This window comes from Desmodus rotundus, chromosome 6 (assembly GCF_022682495.2).
Source record: "Desmodus rotundus isolate HL8 chromosome 6, HLdesRot8A.1, whole genome shotgun sequence".
NCBI classification, from domain to species: Eukaryota; Metazoa; Chordata; class Mammalia; order Chiroptera; family Phyllostomidae; genus Desmodus; species Desmodus rotundus.
In genome coordinates, this window is record NC_071392.1 from 99,012,060 (window position 1) to 99,030,693 (window position 18,634).

General features: G+C 44.7%; 1 protein-coding gene across 1 annotated transcript in view; it reads right to left on the reverse strand.

Moving 5' to 3' along the window:
- The window catches only part of DOK5 (docking protein 5), a 232,362-nt gene extending 214,374 nt beyond the window's left edge, over positions 1-17,988 (reverse strand). The window contains exon 1 of the mRNA XM_053926002.2: positions 17,865-17,988. The gene's annotated coding sequence lies outside the window, so the exon portion shown is untranslated. The remainder of the gene's footprint in view (positions 1-17,864) is intronic.
- Between the last annotated feature and the right edge of the window lie 646 nt (positions 17,989-18,634).

Consider the following 18,634-nt stretch of genomic DNA (forward strand, 5'->3'; position numbering starts at 1 on the left):
CAGCTCTCCATAAGCTCAGGTTCATCGGGCGCATACAGAGTCCAACCTCAAGCACAGCACAGCTTTGCTTCTGCCTCGTGGGAGCATACTCAGCACAAGCCGCTGCAAAACAGTGAAGGCTGCTGGGACGTCCTTTAACCAATGGCTCCCATCCTGCCAGTGGACACTTTGGGGAGGCAGTCCTTACCCTTCTCAGGAGGTCCTTGATCAAAGATGCTTGCAAAGACTTTTCTTAGTCCTCCGCTCTCTCTTTCCACAACCTCATTCTGGACACCCAGGATCTACCCCCCCACATAAACTACCTCCACCCAGGGGCTTGTATCAGGTTTTGCTTACAAGGGAATCCAAGCTAAGACATAATCTTATTACGACTTCCCCTTGACAGCTAGGGAAACTGAGGATCAACAAATCTAGTCCAATGTCACAGAGCTGGGAGGGAAGACAGCCAGGGTTCAAGCCTCGGTCTGGGAAGAAGGGAAACCTGTGTGCTCACCCTGGTCCCATGCTTCCTCCTTTCTCTAACGCAGTGATTTTCAGCCAGGGTTCGGCGGCACACCGGTGTGCTGCAAGAGTTTGTATAACATGTGATACCTGACGATTCCGTCAGGGGCACTGACCTCTTTCCCCTTAGACTGTCAAATTAGAAAATGACAACAGCCAACACAACAGCCGTCTGGTGTGAATGCCCTGCCACAACCATAAATATATAGGTCATATTATAGAGTTGCATCTTATGGGTCACAGCATATAATAAAGTTGAGTCTGATTGGTTAATCTTGGTACCTGAAATCCTTACATGCAAGTATAGATACCTGATTTTTTTAAGTCACTTTGGAATAAAAAGGGTGGGTAATTACTATTATTTTTTTTGTAAGTCCATCAAGATTATACCTATTTTTTAGCCTGACTGGCAAACAATATATTTTTGTGTGAGTCACAGAATATTAGTAATTAGTTTGTGTGTGCCATGAGATGAAAAAGGTTGAAAATTGCTGCTCTAATGCATTATTAAAAAGATGGTCATTCATCAGGTCCCTGTGTTCTAACATTTCCTATGTCTCTGAGGAGCTTTGTGAGAATCTGCTCGCCCTGTTGGAAACATCCAGCTCAATTTGGGGTCCAACAGAGCTAATGATGATGGGCAATTCAGATCCACGCCATCAACCAACCAGTAATTATTGAGAGCTCACAACGTGTATTTGCCACAGTGCTAATTGCTCAGGGTAAACTAATGACCAGAGGCCCCACCTCTCAAGGAGACTGCAGGGGGTGAAATAAACAGGTACAGCGACAATGCTGAGCGCCCAGTGTGGCTTATGGTAACACAAGCAACTAAGCCAGCTAGAGACAGCGGGAGGTGAGGTGGGGAGAGGAAGGCAGGAAAGACTTCTAGAGCTGCGCTTCTCACACTTTTGTGTACATTCCAATCACGCGGGGCTCACACGAAAATGCAGATTCTGATTCAGTAAGTCTGGGCCAGCATCTGAGCTTCTGCATGTCTAATAAACTCCCTGGAGATGCCGCTGCTTCTGAGCTGGAACCACACAGAGCAGCAAGGTCTTCAGTGCCCCTTCCCTGCCACCCGCCCCCCAACTGTGTCTTTAAGAGCTGATTACGTGTCCCCCAGGAAACATGGTTAATCTTGGTTTTCAGGAAGGCCTCCCTCTTATCAAAAACACCAGGTAGAGTGAGATTAAAATCTATGAGAACTTAATTCAAAGAGCCCATGATTGGGTATTAACTTGGAAATAAATTGCAGGGAAAACAGTACAAACTGAACTATGATGCTCATGCTAAGCACGTCTTTACAAGAGAGAAACATAACACAGCAGCATGATTTACATCTTTTCTTCTCTCGTATTTCAAATTGATTTGCAAATGGAAAATTTCTCAGGGTGGGCACCACGCAGTACGTCCCACGAGCCCCGAAGCCGTGTATGTTTAGTTTCCTACCTGATGTCAAACACAGGGCTGTTGACATGACAACATACCATAAATATTGATAAATAAAAGAATGAGAGCACCCTGGCCAGTGTGGCTCCGTTGGTTGAAGCAATGTGCCATAGCCCAAAGGTTACAGGTTTGATTCCTGGTCAGGGCACACACCTAGGTTGTGGGCCCAGTCCCTGGTCTGGGTGCATACAGAAGACAACTGATTGATGTTTCTCTCTCACAGTGATGTCCCCCTCTTTCCCTTCCTCTCTGCCTTCCCTTCCCTCTCTAAAAGCAATGGGGGGAAAAAATGTCCACAGGTGAGGATAAAAAAAAAAAAAACCAGTGGCAAATATTTAGAGGGCAGAGCTCAGCATCCTGGTGGGAACAGTCTTGATTTCTAACACTGTCTTCCAGCACGTGGTGAAGCATAGCTATGCTGCAACCGAGGTCCCAGTAGACGCTCGCTGATTATGCTGATTCAGAAACTGACTGCCTGCACTAGGCTGCCCTGGGCTGGCCCCTAAGGAGACAGTATTTGGGGCGGTGGAAAAACTGTGTAATGGGCAGTTTCACAAGTATTTTTGGCCCAAATATCAATTTGTGACAATTTTCTCGTTAATTATTCTCAGGGACACCCTTTGCTCATGGCGAAACTCCCAAGCTAACTAACGTATGCCTCTCGGTTCTACTTACTTTTTTACATCCTGTTAGAACCCAGATTGGTACCATGGAAGGTCAGAGTTTGGTGTTGCCTCAGTGCACAGTCACCGGCCTTACCGTTTTGGAAAGAGGTCTTCCGAGTTAAGGGATACTGTACATCTCGTTTGGCCTTTGTTTCCTTGGCCTGTTTCAAAAACATGAGCAATCTGAGCTACTGGAAGCAGCTCCCCCTACTCTGAGGGCCCCACAGAGGACAGCTTGCCTTCCATGAAGATATTACTTTCCATACACACACACCCCCAAACGTGGCTCCTAAGAGTCCTGTGTTTTTAGACCGCTGATCTGTCCCGAGACTAGAACAACAACAACCACAACAATAAAACATCCAGGAGGCTCTCAACCTTCCCAGACATTGCTCAGTAGTGTTTCCTATTCAGTGTCCCACCATTGGACACAGTCGTTACATTTTGTAATTAGTATTTTAAATGCCCAACTAGGTGACAAATCACCCAGCTCGAGCACATTTTTACAACCATGTTAACTTCTCAGCCACAAAGAGAAGTGGCAGGACTCGATGGGGACAGCTAATAACTGTCACCATACAAGATTTTAGATGAGATTTGTGTGGTCCAGCTGTAATGAATTAACTTCAATATTTACACTGAAAGTAAGAAATATTTGCCAACACAAGTGCCTGCTTATACCATCCTGGAATTTACAAACTATAACAATTTAGTCACTAAAACATATGACAAAATTCAGTGATTCAAGAGGTAGACGCTAAGGGGGAAATATTTCAAAATACTAGCTTGGGCTAAGGAAACAGACCCATAGGCTCCCAGAGATCTTCTAGTCTAGTCACTATTTTGATACAGAAATTCCTCTACAGCAGTTGCCCAGAGGAGCACTTGGGAATCTGGGCATAGGGAGTGAGTGGGTTACGTGCGTGGGGTGTGTGGATCGGGAAGTGTGAAGGAGGCCCTGTATGTGAGTTGGGAAAGCTTAATGTGCTCTGTGATGCATAGTTATTTGGATCGTTCTACCGCTCAGCTCCCAGAGCCTTTAAAGGGATGACAGTGTGCAAATCTCACAAGAAGGCCAAGGTACCCAGTATCTCCCAGACTGGGTCGGCCATGACAACCCTTTGTTGACTTTCTTCTACAGGAATTACTGTTCTTTGGAACGAACTTTGGGAAATGATCCCCCACCATGCCCAATAGGAGGAAACGGGAAAGGACTGTTAAAATATGACATGGTTAGCTGTCACAGAAATCTCCCAGGCGCCCTCCAAAACTGGATTGTGAATTGGTAAGCCCACCACCAGGGTATAAGATGACCCGAGGGATTTGCAGTCCCTCACCAGCGTGACAAGTATGTGTCCTCCAAGAGAGTAAATCGAGGACGGTAAGAATTCAAGCCACCATTTTCATGTCACCTTCATTTTTCTCAGCTCATCAGGCACATCTACTTTTCACTGGAATAAACACGACAATTAAAAATTAACCAAGCCACCTGGTGATCTGCTGCTCACGTGTCTTTCTGCAAGAACAAACTAGTAGAACCCATCTGAGATGAAAAGAGAGTGTAGTTGATTTGAAACGGTACATTGTGCTGGACCACCATGTGGCGAGTAGAGAATCTATCCCCAGCTCCACGATGGTGCTGTCTGAGTGATGTCTAGTGTGGCTTCCGGACAAATTTAACCACACCACGTTATGGTCAAGACATTGTAAAGTGTAGGTGCTGCTTTATACTTAGTCCCTAGCAGTTTGTCAGCAAACAACAGAATAGCACATAATGTGGGAGATTAAAGATGGCCACATGTTCTCTGCAAATTCTCTCAGCAAGACATGGAGTCTGTTTCTGCTCCTTCTCAGCTGTGGCTGGCCAGCCTCCTGACTTGCTTTAACCCAAAGAATACAGGACATGTACTTGCCCGGCTTCTGAGTTTTAAGAAGACTTAGGGCTTCCTGGTGTCCTCCAAAATGGGGCTATCAACCTCTAGCCCCAGCCAGGTGGGTATATAAGACCACCTGTTTTCCCATCCCTCATCAGCATGACCGTTGGAATACTCTTGCTTATGGGAACAAGCCCCAGATAACCTGTTGGGGGATGTGAATGAGGCCCCCTGGGAGCGGGCAGCCCCCAGGGAGCGGGCAGCCCCCAGGGACCTGCCAACTCAATGCAAACACCTGGATGAGCCCAGCCAGCAGCATGTGGAGCAGAGCAGAACCGTGTCTGCAGAGCCCAGCAGTAACTGCGAGCCCACAGAACAGGGAGGGGAAAACTGCTGTTTGAAGCCACAAAGTTGATAACTGATTTTTTTTAATGTCGATTTTAAGTAAATTTCAATATGACCCCACTACAAATTCCACCGGAAGTTTCAAATATTCATCTATTACTACAAGCATGTTTTGAAATGTCTAACCGATCACTCAGCTAATAGTTGTGAATTTTGATTTGGCAACTGATTCTTCTCAATTATTTAAGGAAGAATGTTCATTTCAGCAAAACCGTAAGCTAATTATGGGGGGGATAATGGGGTTGCAAGGAGGCTTGACCTGGGGTGGTGAACACACTATACAATATCCACGTGATGTGTTACAGAATTGTACACCTGAAAGCTATATAACTTTATGAACCAATGTTACCCCGAGAAATTCAATAAAAAATAAAAAATGTTAAGAAATGTCAACTATTTAGTCATGTCCAGGTTGGTCCCGAGTGCCAATACCCACGCTCCCCCCCCGCCCCCGCCCCGCCCAGTATCAGCTGGGCGATCCACACAGAATTTTCATTCAACTCTTCTGTCCCTGGACAGCAATTTGTCTTAGGATAAAAACCTTGTCTGGTCTCTTTACTACCATAACCCCAGCACCTAGAACAACGCCTGGGACAAAATAAGCACTCAATAAATACTTATTGAACAATGTGACAGGGGCTGTAATATTTGAATAAATAACATAAAATTATATTTTTACATCTAGTCACTTTTTGTCTCTGAAGTAAATTATAAAATGATATTCAATCTGTAAAAGCAAACTTACTCATTTTATAAGAGAGTGATTATAAGTTCTTTGCAGGTAGTTATGCAGTTAATAACCTGAGGAGTGAAGTATAATTAAAGCACATCCCTCTGAGGAGAACGGCTAATATCATTTTCTATCTCTGCATTCAAGTTCTATTTGTTAAAACCACACAGTCCGTTAGCCCGTTAACAATCACGGAGAAGAAAACCAGGGACGTACAGGTGACTCGGTATTTTATGTCACTTTCTTGGTGAGAGCACTTGGTTACCAACGTGACCAAATATGCCGCAAATACAACAGCCAAATGGTTGTGAGAAAAGCCAGTTGAAAAAAAGTGGGCTTCAGGTTCATCAGTATTTGTATGCAGTTGCACTCGGGAAAATATAAACGCTTAAAGATGTGATGGAGAACTCAGAGTCTTATTCGATATCCGTAACTGGTTGTCATTGTCACAGTCAACACAAAGCTACAATGAATGTTCCAGGCTACACACATTTTTTTGGTATTGTTTTGAACTTATTTTATAGGATAATTCCTAAAGATACAACTTTTGAACACTTTAGTTTTAACAGCTAATGCCAAATGCTATCCCTGAAGGGGGTATGTACTAGACCAGGGGTGTAGGGGTGTCGAACTCATTCTCATCGGGGGCCACATCAGCCTCACGGTTGCCTTCAAAGGGCCGAATGTAACTTTAGGACTGTATACATGTAACTACTCCGTAACTAGGGGCCAAGGAGCTCGGTGCTGCCACCAGGTAAAAGCAAGGCGCCAGGCTGGATAAAACAAGGTGGAGGGCCAGATTTGGCCCGCGGGCCTGGTGTTGGCCACCCCTGTACTAGAGACTATCACGTACCCCTTAACAAGACTGCGTGAGACCCACGGAGTGCACAAAGACATACCAGTAAGTGAAAAAGGACGTCGTAAAACATTATGAGTAGCATGTTACAAGTATTGTAAGAAATTTAAAAGTTAACAGCAATAATAACAGGAGAAAAAGAAAGCCTATGTACCAAATTAGTGATGATAATTTTCTTTGGAAATTACTTACAGGAGACTAACATATTTTGCGTTATTCATCTTAGCCATATCCAAATTTCATATTCCAGATGCATTTTTGTTTCAATGGTTGTGTTTTCAATATTTTATCTTTAAAATGTCTGCCTCTTATTATTTAGTAACCCACTTGTTTCGGTTATGATGTTTTCACCAAATAGCAAATACCCCACCAACGGTTCCTTTTTTCCTTAAAGGCAGCAATTTTGTCTCACTCCTTTTCTAACGCCTCTTAATTAAGTGTACTGGGGTATAGCTGGCTAATAACAGTACCCGCATGTCAGGTGTAGAGCTTTATAATACGACACCTGTATAGTCTATCGTGTGTTCACCACCCGAAGTCTAGTCTCCTTCTGTCACGATGTATTCGACCCCCTTTACCCTCGTCACCCTCCCCCCACCCCTCCTGCCCTGGCAACCACTCTTCTGTTGTTTGTATCCATGAGCATAGGTATCTTAAACAAGAAAAGACACCCAACCAACTTTCCACTTCTCTCCATCCACCATCTATTTAAATAACAAATCGGTCGCTAGCCGGTTCCAGGGTTTATATAGGATAGAAGGTGGGCTAAAAATACCTTCCAGCAGGCAGGCTCTCTTCCTTCTTTTCCTCTGCTCTCTATACTCAGCATTCGGGACTTGTGGTCTTTGGTTTGCCGCTTCATCCACACAAGATAACGGCCATGACTCCCAAGCTTTGAAAACTCCCGTGAGCAAGTTCAAGGTAGAGTGCAAGAGAGGACAAGGACTCCCCTCACATTTCTCTCTCCTTTTTTTTATTTTTATTTTTTTATTTTTTAAAAGACATTTCTTTCTCCATGATCCAGGGAGGAAAATGGTTTTCAGAAGCCCTTTTATTACCTTTCATGAGAAGCCTCGTGTTTTGTGACATCTCACCCAGCCACAGACAGAAGAGAACCAATTTCCAAGACCTGATTTATTCCCCAGCGCTAAGCACAGAATAAAACAGGGTTTCCTTAGCAAAGAAAAAGGAAAAGTGCCTGTCACTTCTCTTCTCATTCTAAGTAGGTCATTCCCTCCTTGCTTTCTTTGATGTTTTAAACACATTTATATTAATAAGCCCTATCATATCAAGCCACAACGTCTATCTCCTCACACGTGAGTTCCACCCCTACGTGAAATCGTTGACTGTCTCTTTCAGTGGTGTATTTTCTCATGCTCGTAATTTTTATTCAAGAGTTCATCAGAGAAGGCAAGAATGTGGCAAAGCAAATGTAGTTGTCGGCACTTGGCTCAGTGGCTGGCCCGCAGGAAGGCCCCTTACAAACCGGGGCCTTCGTCACGATGAGTGGAGGGGTGAGGGTCTGCGGCTCTGTGTACCCAGAATTGGGCTAGCACACACCGAAGCTACACTTAAATATTCAAATCCTAGCACCTGAAAACTCATTTTTTTCCGTGACATTCTTTGACATTCAAAAGTGTACGGAAAATCTTTCCCGATATCTGAGCACCACGGTGCACAGGGAAGATGATAATCTTCGCGTGGCACACAGGTCAAGTGGGGGGATTTGGAGCCCCCGTGAGGCTGCTGTGGCTGAGGCTGACCAGCCCAAGAGCTCGGGCCATCCCAGACCTTTCCAAGGCAACACCAGAGCAGCCCCTAGTCCACAGGACACTAACTGGGAAGTTCTGATAAAGGTTGAGGTTTGCAGCCCGGCTCCTCTGCTCCCTGCTCTGGGCGACTGAACCTCTCTGGGTGTCCATGTCCTTCTCAGCAGAGTGAGCATCATGATGAAACCTGCCCCTTGGGACGGCTGAAAGGGTGAAACACAATAATCCTCACTCTGTTTACTTCTTTTGTGTTACATCCAGAAAATTTACCATCCAGACGGCTCTCTATCACATGAAACAAGCCAAAGAACCAGGGTGGTGTTTTGTTGTGAGCATTCTAGACACGCAAAACTTCAGTCCTAACATTTCCCGCTTCATGCCAGCAGGGCACAGGGAGCATTTCATTTCTCTTTATGGGGAAAACAACAGCCCTCTTCCATCAGAGGTAATCGTTTTGTATGACTTTGGACCCTCACAGCAATGCAAATTAGATCCACCCAGTACATTTTTTGTAAGCACTTCCCTGTTTAAACTGCCTGGTGTCATATGTCAGCTCTGGCCCCCATCTGCAAGCTGCTCCTCTGCCTCTTCCTGGAGCTGTTTCTTCTTCACTCCATCTGTGTGGCGGTGATGGGGACAGCAGTGTCACAGCCACCCATCCTCCGGGTCACTGCTCCTGATCCAGACCACACCCGCAAGGGATCACCTTGGGCACCTCCTTGGGAACCCGAGAGCTAGAACTTAGAAGGGGAAGCGGGCACCTGTCCTGGCCCAGAAGCTGGGAAGCCCAGAGGAGCTCCCCGAGACCAGGAGGGAGAGGCCTGGGTGACAGCAAAGGGAAGACAAGACTAAACCAGATTTACTGAGAGCAGGAGGACAAAAGGGCAAGATAATCATGTCCCTGACGTATGGGTCTCTGAGTCCAGGTACCCCTGAGGCATCGCCACACCTCTGTCCTGAGGTTGTGTGTGATATCTCAGAATCCTCACAATAAATTCATTTTTTTTTTGCTCAAGCTGATTTATGATGGTTTTCTGTCCTTGACAACCCAAAGAGGTACCCAAGCTGTTGGCAATCTCAGTCCTAGTATTTCCCATTAAACACATCTGTATGTCAGTGGCATCCCATCTCTCTTTATAGAGAGACAGCAGCCACCATCTGCTAGAGGAAATATATTTTAGGCAGGATTTCAGGATTTCATAGCAACACAAATTAATTCTTCTCGGTAGATATCGTCAGTGTGAGAGAGAAAATTAAAGCTATCTTCGTGCCTTCAAACAATCTCCTGCCCCACAGGCCTGTCACTTTTGAAAACACACGCTGGTCTGTGGATGCTTGAGTTGAGCAAATGAAAGATTTGGGGACATGCAATGTGTTACTGTGTGTGTGTGTGTGTGTGTGTGTGTGTGTGAAGTTCAATCCGAGATCCAGTTCGTTGACTGTATGGACGGTGGTACCAAGGTCACAGACGAAACAACCCCAAGGAAGAATGAGCGTAAACGGAGGTGGAGAAGGCCAATTTCATTCGTTTGCTCGGGGAAAGTTGACTAAGGGCCTTCCCCATCTCAGGTAGTGGACTGCGTCTTAGGTACATTCAACTCCTCCTTTTTAACAAGGACTGCTGACCATGTTGCGTGTGCATGATGACCACATCAGTTGCTTTAGAAAAGAAAAGCTTTGGAAGGTAGAGCCCCCAGGGTACGATAAGGATGGGGAAGAGGAGGGAGCAGATCCAGAGGAGTTATAACAAGAGGTACCATATGCTGAGGACCTATCGTAATAATTCCCCCACCTTACGAAAAGCTGGAGCAAGTAAACACTCTCCATACATGGAATCGCTCCCCAAGCCCTCCCACTGTTGCCCTAGGAGAAGGCAGGTAGCACAGGGAGCTAAGAACAAGGCTACTAGTTATCATTATATACAGTTTAGTCATTGATGGTTATTTACTGGCTGTGTGTCATTGGGCCCGTTCCTTGACTTCTCTGTGCCTCAGTTTCCTCCATAATTGCAAAACAGAAATAATAGCAACACAGTTATTATCCCCCATGCAAACGTCAGTCAGGGGAACAACCAATGCTATAGGACAGCAGACAAGAAACATGAGGTGCCTGGTTCTGGAGCCGAGCGGCTCTCTGAGTCTTCCAGGGCACTTCATTTATGAACTCCCAATTCCTCCCAAATGCCCGATGAGGCAGCTAGTGGGCGAGCTGCGGAAATGGCCAACTTGAATGAGCATCCCCGATCCCCGGGTTTTGGTTGAAGGGGGGTTGCAATATGATCAATCCAGATTCAGATCTAGGTGAGAGGCTGGCCTGGTCCCCAGGAGTTCAATGGGGCAAGCAGTGCTGAACTCCAACCTGAAGGCTGGGAACGACCTAGGCAATGGACAGGTGGAATACTTCGGGCAGGACCCGTAACCTGAACAAAGGAGAGGGACTGAAATGCACGTAGTGGCCCAGAGAGTACTGAGCGGCCTTCACCAACTCATGGTCAGAAGTAGCAGAAAAGAAATCTGGAAAAGGATGGAGGGCCCAGCTGTGAAAGGCCTCAGGCCACGGGCTGCATCCACTGTGATAATCACGCTCAGCTATCAGGCATCAACTTCCATATTGTGGGGGGGCGGGGGGGCACCATTTATTATTGTGATGATGCATTAGCTCCCTAAAGAGGCCTCCCACTTTGCCTCTTGATCCTCTATGTCCATTCTCCAAACACTAGCACCAAAGTCAACTTAAATAATATAAATCAAGTCACATGACGACCCTATAATGGCTTCCCACTGCCCTAAAACAAAACCCAAAATCCAGACTCTGCAGCGTTGTCCACTGGCCCAGACTCCTGCTAGCCAGCCCCTTCACCTTTCCACACCCACCCTGGCCAACAGGCCCCAGGCTCTGGCCCGATCTGTCTCTTCCTGAAACCCTGGTCCTGTTCCCAGCCCAGGGCCTTTCTCCAACCATTCCATCATCCCCCACCCCTGCCTCAATCTCTTCATCCAGCTCACCCTTTAGGTCTCAGCTTACATGCAACCTCCTCGGAGTGGGTGTTCAACCACCCAGTCTAGAGTTTATTCCCGTACCTCCCACACTCTCTTTATCCTGTTGCCTGCTTCTTTCCCTTCACGGCATTTCTCACCAGCCACAATTATCCTGTTTGTCTGTGTTAGAGTCTGGCCCCCACACCGGGATGTAAGCATCCCATGAGGAGGGACCTTGAACCTGTTCTGTGCTGCCCTATCCCCAGCACCAGAGCAATGCAGGAACCCAGCATGTGTGTGATTAACATGTGCTGCATGGCCATGTGACAGTAATGACATGCAGAAGGGAGGCTGGCTGTGGGTTAAAAACCTGCAACTCTCCTGTCTCCCAGCTGCTGCTATAACTACCGGCAGTTCTCTCCATTAAGAGCCTTTGCAGAACTGAAGGCTCAAGTCTGTTTTGGCTATATTAATAGAATTTAATTAAACTGACGATGTCTGACTTCCAGCTCTCTCAGGCCAGTCTACTAACCTTTCCCTGGCAGTTCAAATGGCTCTAAAATATGAGGCCGCACTTACAATTATTCTGGCGAAAAGAGTTAATTAACAGCATCCTTTATCACACTTTTGGAGCACTAATAGATCAGCGTGGGTTGTCATTTTCACGAGTATGCTCCAATATTTATATTTCTTAAGACCAAAAGAATGTTGCTAATAGGGTAGAGAGGAAGAGACCATTTTCTTGCTGAACAATGTCCATGTGATTAAGTCTTCAGACCATGGGAAAAAAAAAAAAAAAAAGAATGCAGCAACCTTAGATCTTTCCCACGGAGACAAAGGAATGTATTTTTCACATTAAGTTGCTGCAACTCAAGGCGGCCCAGGGGATTTCAGAGATTTCGCCTGTGAACGTCAGATTTCCAAGGCGAAGCACCCAGTGAGGAGAGATGCTACCACACATTGGTAAACACGCTAAAATAGCTTCACTTGCCCTGCGTCGTGCGTACACTGGCGTCTACAGATTATTCCCCAAATCACCCATTATAAGCCCAAAACGAAATGCTGTCAGAACACTGAGTTCCCATTTCCAGGGATTCTGGTTAGTACCATGTAACAGAAGGTTTTCCAGACACATACTGAAAGAGGAAAATCCCATTTCTGATTCTGATAAGAGGGCTCAACATTTAAATCTGCCACCAAGGTTACAGCTTCTTCCTAACTGCAGTGTGGCTTGTGCTGTAAGTCTTAATTGCATCTTTAATCACAAGAGCTGCAAAGTTCTCGTGGCAAAGGCAGAAGGAACACTTGGAGCACACGCAATGTGTCTAAGAGGGACAGAAAAAATTCAGTATCTTTTGGAAATGCACAGGAGATGAAAACCTGAAACCAATAAAGACAAAAAAATAAAGGAAGGCCAGAGTTATTTGGGTCCCATGCACCCCCGTTGTGATCACTGCCATTTTTCTGCATTGCTTCTTATCAAGGGAATCCTAAAGCAACTTCACACTGAGGCTATGCATGGATGAAATTAAATTCAGGGGAAAATAAGTTGAGCAGAAGGCCATTTATTTCATCCATCTTTTCCCAGCAGGCAAATTTACCAAAGTTTATAACCAAGTAGAAAAAGAATCCGATTTTTAATGATGTTAAAAAATGTTTTCTCAAACAGCAGGAATCTTATCTCTCAGCTCTCTGAACCTTATCTGCTGAAATGCCCCAAGTCTACGGTAGACCTGAGCTGAGACCAAAACAAAACAAAACAAAAAAACGAACATGAAAGTTTCCTTTCAACCATAATCGAGCAAGACAACTGCATTTCTCTTTTAACGTTCATTTATTTATTCTTTCAACACACGTTTACTGAGTTCCTTTTCACCAGGCACTAAGGATACAGCAGTTAACAACACAGATCAAAACCTCTACCTTTGTAAATATTACATTTTAGAAGGAAAGAGATAGCCAATAGACATTATTATTGGATTAAATAAATGTTAGAAGGTGCCAAGTGTTATAGAATGAGAATGGGGGAGGGAGAGAGAGGGAGAAGGACAGAGAAAGCAGTGAAGGGGGCTGGGAACATCAAGAGCAACAACAGAGGTACAGTTTGTAACAGGTGGTGAGATACCTATTGCTGCGTAACAAACAGCCCCCTAACTCAGTTACTTAAATAATAAGCACATATTACTCCTCACTATTTCTGAGAATTAGGAACCCACAAGCAGCTTAGCTGGATGGTTCCAGTTTAGGATGTCCTACAAGGTGGCTGTCAAGCTGTCAGCTGACTATAGTGACCTCAAGGCTCAAATGCCACCCGAGAAACTGCTTCCAAGGTCACTCAGAGTTTTGGTGGTAGGCCCCAGTTATCTGCCGGCTCTTGGCCAGAGAACTTGCAGCATAGGACTCTTTTTTGGTCTCTCCCACACCATCCTTTTTGGTAACTGATTCATAATGTAAAAGGGAACTTTGCCAGTGAACTAGAGCTCATGTTTTCAAGAGCTCTGATGCCCAGGAGGTAGCCTGCACTCCCAGTCCAAACCAAGAACCGCAGTGGCTGCCATTGGATGAAGGCTTGCTATTGGCCAAACACAGCGCCAAGCCACGCGTCAGCCCTCCTGCGTTTTGTCACAGAAACCCCCTATGAAGAACAGTTATTTCGTTTCACAGTTGAGCAAACTGAGACTTGAGATGTGAAGCTTCACCCAATGGCACACGGCTAGTAAATGCTGGCCCTGGAACTCCAGAATGACTCTAAAGCACATCCTTAAAAGAGATGCATCTGGTTTCCATAGAACAAGACTGCCTTTTCCTTAAGTAAGGCACCCCAACTGAGCCATTTAACCAACCAAAAACTGTAAGGAAAACAACAAGCAATAAAATAAAATTCCCACAATTAGTACATGCAAATATAATGTATAAATATAAATACATATGTATACATACATATATATGTGTGTATATATATAAAATCAGCAAAGAGTCAAGGAGGTGAAGTAATACATTAGGATACCTAGAGATGTTTAAACCCCTGCAACAATAATTTTCAATTAAAAAGGCTCAAGCTTAAAAGAAACTGAACTCATAATTCATTGTGAAAGAAGGGATATGATACCTCGTAGCATTTTTAAATAACACTTTGGGGGCGATAAGTACAATTTAAAGGCTCTTCTCAGTGATAGATTATTCTTGTTGAGGATGACGCCTGCCTTTCTGAACAGTGGGCTGGAACGTAGGTACCTACATCAGGTAATGGAATCAACTGTGAAAATCATCTGGGCTCAGTGTGGCAGAAGGGATAGCGAAACGGGTCCAACTATGGAGACGTCTTCTTTCTAGTCTTTATTGACACCTCCCCATAAACCAGTCATAGCTCTGCTCAGTTCCAACCTCTTCCGACTCATGAGAGAATCAATAACTTGTGGGGATGAATCATTTTCTTAGCATAACTCCCACCGTACAATCGGTGTTTATGCAACAAAGCCTGCACGTAAATGAGCAGTTTCAAGCTCCGGGAGCAACTTTTGCTTTAAATCATTTCTTAGAAGTTACCAATTAAAGATACAATTTACATCAGTGCAAAGACAGCAACAGAGAGCCTGGAATTCGGCAGGAAGGCAGGGCCAGGAGTCTTATGCCTCGTTCGGGTCCCCCAATGGGCTACTGGGAAGTGTCTGGCCCCTGACCCTCTGAGAAGTGAGGATGAAGTTAAGTTGGTATAAAGCGAAGACAGCAAGCCTTGTTACCTGATATAGAGCTGGCTTCAGTTCCAGCCTGGCCACTTACTAGCGGTATGCAGCTTTAGTAAAGGACTCCAGTTCTCTTTGCATATGTTTTCATATGCAAAACAGAATTAATGGAAACTAACATACAGGATATGTGTGAAGATTAGAAAAAAAGGCAGACCACGAAAATACGCTCCCTAAAGGCGGTCATGGTCCCCATAGCCATCGACATCTCACTTTGGGACACACGTCACATTTTTGCGTGTGTACCAACTCTGTGACAGGCAACGAATGAGACAGTGGTGACAGAGAAGAAGGCAGACAAATCCTATGTTCCAGGCGGAATGAAGCTTACACTCTAGTAAGAGTCTTGTTCCCACAGACAGACATATCAACTGGAGCCCCTTGTCCTCAGCAACTTCAATTAGTAAATCCACCTTATTTTTAGTCAAGGGAATAACGAGCAAAAAATATATATATATCATCAGGATGGTAAATAAATTAGGCAAAGGAAAAGAGAACAAAGAGGAACATACCAGAAGTCTCGTGATATAGATGTTACTACAATTCTTAAGCGGGGAGGTAAGGTCAAGATGGTTCACTGTGTCATCATGTTTCAGGATCCAAATATGCTTTGTGTATATGGCATTGTGTGCATTATGTCAAGGAAACATTTGGCAGACTGCCTGGCATATAGTGACATCCGATAATTGATAGGATCGCCCTTGACAGGGAAACAGCGTTTACATATATACAGCACTTTACAATTCACGGTGGAGTCAACCCTCGAAAGGAGCTATAAACAGGAAACTAGTCTTTGCCCATAGCCACCTCTTCATCCAAATGGTTGAAACCATCCTCCTAAGTTTCTTAATAGTTTTTCATGGATTCAAAAACTCTTGGTCACTTTGGTTACTAAAATTTAGTTCCGTTCAATTTAAAACCTCAGTCTCACATTCAAGTCCAAGTGCGCTTCTCTGAATACATGCTAGACTAAGACCAGAGGTGTTTGGAGTGGAGGAAGAATGTGGATGGTTCCTCACACCTCCCCAGTCCCCCGCTCCTTGGCTGTTATGTTTCTGGTGTTGGGGGCTGGAACATGATGAGGAAGGAGAGAAATGTGTCCTTACTGAGCCAGCAGAGTGGCCATTCCCTCCTCAGTGGCTATCACTCCCTCTCCAATGTCCTTCCTGGCTATCAGTGCCTTCCGGGTAGCAGCATCCAAATGCTGCCTTTCCTGGGTCCCAGGTCTCAGTGTTTTACAGGAGTCGCTAGGGTCTTCCCATGACACTTCTTCTACCCACCAGGCCCCACAGCTTCTGTGCCCATCCCTCATAGGTGTAGACAAGTCAGAAAGTGCCCCGTGGGCTTTCTTACTACTTAAGGGACTTATGGGAAACACCCGCATCTTTGCTGTATCACACACCAAGAGTGCAAGCCCAGCTTCGGCCCATTAGTTTTTCCAGTCCCGGCATTACCCTCTTCAGGTAAACAGAGCCACAAAAGCAAAAGTCTACTGCCTGAGCTGTGCAACCAGGAAATAAAACAATGGACTCTTCTTATAGGTTCATTCTTACTGGGGAGGGTTCCCTGGAAGAACGCATTTGCTTGGGTTGCAGAGAGAATATGCCACTATGTGGCACCTTTTGTTGTAACTTGGATCTTAGGCAAAGTTGTAAGGAAATGGGAAACATCAGCTTCCCTTTCTGTAAAATGGGAGATGGTAAAGTCACATTCCTTGTGTTAGTGACTTATATAGCAAAAGAGACAATACTGAGAAAGTGCTTAGAAATTTCTCAAGTATAGTGAACTGAGGATAATGATGGTAGTGATGGCAATGATGATGGTGACAGTGATGATGGTGGTGGTGATGGTGATGATGGTGATGGTGATGATGATGGTGACGGTGATGATGGTGGTGGTGGTGGTGATGATGGTGATGGTGATGATGATGGGGACGGTGATGATGGTGGTGGCGGTAGTGTTGATGATGGTGATTTATTCAAAAGCCTAAATTCAACTCTATTCTTTTCAAATAGCTCCAGATCACAGCTCAAGGTGGAGGTAAGGGGAATGCTATTTTTTCATTCCGTGCCACTCCAAAAACTGTAAATCCTAATGGTACTTCCCCTACACTTTTTCCCCCTGTGCTGCAACCTCATTTACTGCAGATCCATGTTCACTTTGAACTTGGGCATTGGAAGCTGAGTTAGATAAATGAAACAGGAGAACAACAATGAAAAAGAAGGTAAATAAAAGCTGAGGGAAAAACACTAGAAGGGAGAAAGAAAGAGGTTTTGGGGGGATGATGTTGCCGTTCCTCGGATTGGAAACCTCACGTTTAAGCGCGCCCAGATGAGTTTAACCACATCACACTCGTAAATACGTTTCAAGTGATTGAAAACAGGGAGAGAAAACACTCTGTGAACCACTACTTAAGATGCCCACATGCAGGGACCTCTCAGCAATCGATTAAGTAAATTAAATGAGGTGAAATAAAAACCCATGTGCCACTTTTTATCCTAAAAGCAATCTTTCCCTTTTAGCAAAGCAGCATATTCAATTATCTCCTTCAATAAATAAAAACGATTTCCACCTTGAAAATAAATATTTGCTTCTAAAGATCCCATTACTGAAAATCAAATTACATGCCTGTGTTTATTATTAACAAGAATAAGTTCCAAAGCTCTTTATGCATCGCACCTGTCACTCTCTATATTCGACAATCAAATTCCCCCTTAAATCTCATCAAATGACTCCCAAAGTCACTGAGGAGGCAATAAACGAGGTGATGACACAGTGCTCACAGAGAGCTAAATGTCTTTCATATATCTTTAAGTGGTTATTAATCTCGGAATTAGTTTAGAATACATTAACCTTCAAGGTAAATTAGATCAATCAGGAAAATGACTCACAGGAACAGGACCATCTTTTCTGATGTTGTTGTTTTCACATCCAGCTTCTGCACCAAGATGAAGCTGAGGCAGTGGTCCTATGAGCCACCACGAACTGCAGGGGCTCCCAGTTATGGTGGGGAGGGTCTACTCCTTCCTGGAATGTTGTCCACCTAGACAGGTAGATAGAATGAGCAGGCATGAGCATGACTTCATCCCTTCAGTCTAGGCAAGCTGGTTGGACTACTGCCGGGGGCAAGGGGCTTCAGTCGTCCCCTATTATCTTTGTTAGTGCCATTTTAGAATCCTTTGCCCAGGAACTGTAGGATGAAGAAAGCAAGAAGTGGCACCTTTACAAAAAAAATCAAAGTAATTGGTCTTTAAAAGTCCTAAAGCAAGTGGACCCGCAATCTTCAATCTTTTCTGAGAGAGAGAGAAATCAATCATCTCAAGAAAGAAAGTAATTAGAGCCCCGGCTGGTGTGGCTCAGTTGGTTGGAGCATCATCCCTTCGATGGGAAGGCTACGGGTTCAATTCCGGTCAGGGTACATACCTGGGCTGTGTGTTCAATACTCAGTAGGACGCTTATGAGAAAGCACCTGATCGATGTTTCTCTCTCTCTCTCTTTTTCTTTATTTCTCTCTCTCTCTTTCTCCCTCTCCCTTCTCCTCCCTCTCCACCCCCTTCTCTAAACACAATGAAAAAATGTCTTTGGGTGAGGATAAAAAAATTTAAGAAAGTAATTAGAATGTAATTTAATTCTAAATAGAAAATAGTACAAATGTGTGACA